Source organism: Harmonia axyridis, chromosome X, assembly GCF_914767665.1.
Source record: "Harmonia axyridis chromosome X, icHarAxyr1.1, whole genome shotgun sequence".
Lineage (NCBI taxonomy): Eukaryota > Metazoa > Arthropoda > Insecta > Coleoptera > Coccinellidae > Harmonia > Harmonia axyridis.
The window spans coordinates 32,092,393-32,097,392 of record NC_059508.1 but is presented as its reverse complement, the minus strand read 5'-3'; the positions used below and the strand labels follow the sequence as shown (position 1 = coordinate 32,097,392).

At 40.7% G+C, this 5,000-nt stretch overlaps 1 non-coding gene across 1 annotated transcript; it reads left to right on the top strand.

Moving 5' to 3' along the window:
- Positions 1 to 1,696: 1,696 nt before the first annotated feature.
- LOC123687262 lies at positions 1,697 to 1,815 on the top strand. Its single transcript, XR_006748996.1, has one exon. It is a non-coding gene; the product is annotated as a 5S ribosomal RNA (ribosomal RNA).
- The last annotated feature ends 3,185 nt before the right edge of the window (positions 1,816 to 5,000 follow it).

The window sequence follows — 5,000 nt, the reverse complement described above, 5'->3', positions numbered from 1 at the left end:
CATGAATTTTTTTTTTTTTTCGAAAAAATTTTCTATTATCGGAATTTCCTCAAATTTCATTTGGTTGCCTCCTAATGCTTATTAAAAATGATAACCAACAATCAGAATCATTATTTATCATTTATTTCAATTTTTATAATGAAAAACGTTCACGTCCTTTCGCGCCTCTCGATCGTCGTTTACGTGATGCATCGGTCAGCCCTAGTTTACGTGGTGCATCGGTAAGATCGAGTTCACGTTCTGCATCGGTCTGCCCGAGTTTACGTGGTGCATCGGTAAGATCGAGATTACGTGGTGCATCGGTAAGATCGAGTTCACGTTCTGCATCGGTCTGCCTGAGTTTACGTGGTGCATCGGTATGATCGAGTTTACGTTCTGCATCGGTGTGATCTAGTTTACGTTGTGCATCGGTAAGATCGAGATTACGTGAAGCATCGGTATGATCGAGTTTACGTTCTGCATCGGTCTGGACTCTGAGATATATTTTCGACGTGAAAATGTTCCGATACAACTTTTGAACCAGGATAGTTAGAGAGATGATTTTTTCTGGGATGTACGTTGATTGGGGAATGGATTGTGGAAAATAACTTGCCATGACCGAGGTGTTCTCGAATTTTTTTTTTTTTTCGAAAAATATTTTCTGATTTTGGATTTCACTCAAATTTGATTTCGTTGCCTTCTAATGTGTTCTAAAAGAGTAAATCAGTAATCAGAATCGAAAAATATTTTTCGGATTTTTTTTTTTTTGAAAAAAAATTTTCTGATTTTGGAATTTCCTCAAATTTGATTTGGTTGCCTTCTAATGTGTTTTTAAAGCGTAAATCAGTAATCAGAATCAATATTCATTGTCGACTTTAATTTTTATAAGGAAAAATGTTCACGTCCTTAAACGCCTCCCCATCATTAGCCCGAGTCCAAGTCGATGTCAGTCCCGAGCGGACGGTGTCAGATACTACCTATCGCCCCGGTCTGGACTTGGCGAGGTATTTCGACGTGAAATGTTCCGATACAACTTTTGAACCAGGATAGTTAGAGAGATGATTTCTTCTATGTTGTACGTTGATTGTGGAATGGATTGTGGGAAATAACTTGCCATGACCCAGGTGTTCTTGAATTTTTTTTTTTTTCGAAAAAAATTTTCTGATCTTGAAATTTCCTCAAATCTGATTGCGTTGCCTTCTAATGTGTACTAAAAGAGTAAATCAGTAATCAGAATCAATATTCATTGTCGACTTTAATTTTTATAAGGAAAAATGTTCACGTCCTTAAACGCCTCTCCATCGTTACCCCGACTCCAAGACGATGTTAGACCGGAGCGGACGGTGTCAAATGCGACCGATCTCCCCGGTCTGGACTTAGCGAGATATTCCGACGTGAAATGTTCCGATACAAAAATTTAACTGTGATAGTTAGAGAGATGGTTCCTTTTGTGATGTACGTTGATTGTGTAATAGAATATGGAAATAAACTTGAGATGACCGAGGTCTTCTGGGATTTTTTTTTTTTTTCGAAAAATATTTTTCGATTTCGGAAATCCCTCAAATTTCATTGAGATATGTCCTAATGTGTTCTTAAAACTTAAATCAACAATCAGAATTAATATCCAAAAGTTATTTCATTTTTTATAAGGAAAAACGTTCACGTCCTTTCCGCTCCCAAAAAGTGAGATATCATAGAAAATATCGCTATATTTGTTGTTTACGGCCATACCACGCTGAAATTGCCAGTTCTCGTCAGAACACTGAAGCCAAGCAGCGTCGGGCGCGGTTAGTACTTGGATGGGTGACCGCTTGGGAACACCGCGTGCTGTAAGCTTTTTTTTTACGTTCTGCATCGGTCTGCCGAGATAACGTGGTGCATCGGTATGATCGAGTTTACGTTCTGCATCGGTAAGATCGAGATTACGTGATGCATCGGTAAGATTGAGATTACGTGGTGCATCGGTAAGATCGAGTTTACGTGGTGCATCGGTAAGATCCAATTCACGTTCTGCATCGGTAAGATCCAGTTCACGTGGTGCATCGGTAAGATCGAGATTACGTGGTGCATCGGTAAGATCGAGTTTACGTGGTGCATCGGTAAGATCCAATTCACGTTCTGCATCGGTAAGATCCAGTTCACGTGGTGCATCGGTAAGATTGAGATTACGTGGTGCATCGGTAAGATCGAGTTTACGTGGTGCATCGGTAAGATCCAGTTCACGTTCTGCATCGGTAAGATCCAGTTCACGTGGTGCATCGGTAAGATCGAGATTACGTGGTGCATCGGTAAGATCGAGTTTACGTGGTGCATCGGTAAGATCCAATTCACGTTCTGCATCGGTAAGATCCAGTTCACGTGGTGCATCGGTAAGATCGAGATTACGTGGTGCATCGGTAAGATCGAGTTTACGTGGTGCATCGGTAAGATCCAATTCACGTTCTGCATCGGTAAGATCCAGTTCACGTGGTGCATCGGTAAGATTGAGATTACGTGGTGCATCGGTAAGATCCAGTTCACGTGGTGCATCGGTAAGATGGAGATTACGTGGTGCATCGGTAAGATCGAGATTACGTGGTGCATCGGTAAGATCTACTTTACGTTCTGCATCGGTCTGCCCTTGTTTACGTGGTGCATCGGTAAGATCGAGATTACGTGAAGCATCGGTATGATCGAGTTTACGTTCTGCATCGGTCTGCCCGATATTACGTGGTGCATCGGTCTGCCCTAGTTTACGTGGTGCATCGGTTTGGACTTAGAGATATATTTTCGACGTGAAAATGTTCCGATACAACTTTTGAACCAGGATAGTTAGAGAGATGATTTTTTCTGGGATGTACGTGGATCGGGGAATGGATTGTGGGAAATAACTTGCCATGACCGAGGTGTCCTCGAATTTTTTTTTTTTTCGAAAAAAATTTTCTGATTGTGGAATTTTCTCAAATTTGATTTGGTTGCCTCCTAATGTGTTCTAAAAGAGTAAATCAGTAATCGGAATCGAAAAATATTTTTCGGATTTTTTTTTTTTTCGAAAAAAATTTTCTGATCGTGGAATTTCCTCAAATTCGATTTGGTTGCCTTCTAATGTGTTTTTAAAGCGTAAATCAGTAATCAGAATCAATATTCATTGTCGACTTTAATTTTTATAAGGAAAAATGTTCACGTCCTTAAACGCCTCCCCATCATCAGCCCGAGTCCAAGTCGATGTCAGTCCCGAGCGGACGGTGTCAGATACTACCTATCGCCGAGGTCTGGACTTGGCGAGATATTACGACGTGAAATGTTCCGATACAACTTTTGAACCAGGATAGTTAGAGAGATGATTTCTTCTATGTTGTACGTTGATTGTGGAATGAAATACGGAAAATAACTCGCCATGACCGAGGTGATTACGATTTTTTTTTTTTTTCGAAAAAAATTTTCTGATCGTGGAATTTTCTCAAATTTGATTTGGTTGCCTCCTTATATGTTCTAGTAGCGATAATCAACAATCAGAATCAAAATCCATGGTCGGGTTTGATTTTTATAAGGAAAAATGTTCACGTCCTTTTTTACAACCCCGACTCATTGACGATGTTAGAACCGAGCCGGCGGTGTCAGATACGACCGATCGCCCCGGTCCCGATCGTCATTTACGTTGTGCATCGGTCTGCCCGAGATTACGTGGTGCATCGGTATGATCGAGTTTACGTGGTGCATCGGTAAGATCCAATTCACGTTCTGCATCGGTAAGATCCAATTCACGTTCTGCATCGGTAAGATCCAGTTCACGTGGTGCATCGGTAAGATGGAGATTACGTGGTGCATCGGTAAGATCGAGATTACGTGGTGCATCGGTAAGATCTACTTTACGTTCTGCATCGGTCTGCCCTTGTTTACGTGGTGCATCGGTAAGATCGAGATTACGTGAAGCATCGGTATGATCGAGTTTACGTTCTGCATCGGTCTGCCCGATATTACGTGGTGCATCGGTCTGCCCTAGTTTACGTGGTGCATCGGTTTGGACTTAGAGATATATTTTCGACGTGAAAATGTTCCGATACAACTTTTGAACCAGGATAGTTAGAGAGATGATTTTTTCTGGGATGTACGTGGATCGGGGAATGGATTGTGGGAAATAACTTGCCATGACCGAGGTGTCCTCGAATTTTTTTTTTTTTCGAAAAAAATTTTCTGATTGTGGAATTTTCTCAAATTTGATTTGGTTGCCTCCTAATGTGTTCTAAAAGAGTAAATCAGTAATCGGAATCGAAAAATATTTTTCGGATTTTTTTTTTTTTCGAAAAAAATTTTCTGATCGTGGAATTTCCTCAAATTCGATTTGGTTGCCTTCTAATGTGTTTTTAAAGCGTAAATCAGTAATCAGAATCAATATTCATTGTCGACTTTAATTTTTATAAGGAAAAATGTTCACGTCCTTAAACGCCTCCCCATCATCAGCCCGAGTCCAAGTCGATGTCAGTCCCGAGCGGACGGTGTCAGATACTACCTATCGCCGAGGTCTGGACTTGGCGAGATATTACGACGTGAAATGTTCCGATACAACTTTTGAACCAGGATAGTTAGAGAGATGATTTCTTCTATGTTGTACGTTGATTGTGGAATGAAATACGGAAAATAACTCGCCATGACCGAGGTGATTACGATTTTTTTTTTTTTTCGAAAAAAATTTTCTGATCGTGGAATTTTCTCAAATTTGATTTGGTTGCCTCCTTATATGTTCTAGTAGCGATAATCAACAATCAGAATCAAAATCCATGGTCGGGTTTGATTTTTATAAGGAAAAATGTTCACGTCCTTTTTTACAACCCCGACTCATTGACGATGTTAGAACCGAGCCGGCGGTGTCAGATACGACCGATCGCCCCGGTCCCGATCGTCATTTACGTTGTGCATCGGTCTGCCCGAGATTACGTGGTGCATCGGTCTGGACTTAGAGATATATTTTCGACGTGAAAATGTTCCGATACAACTTTTGAACTAGGATAGTTAGAGAGATGATTTTTTCTGGGATGTACGTT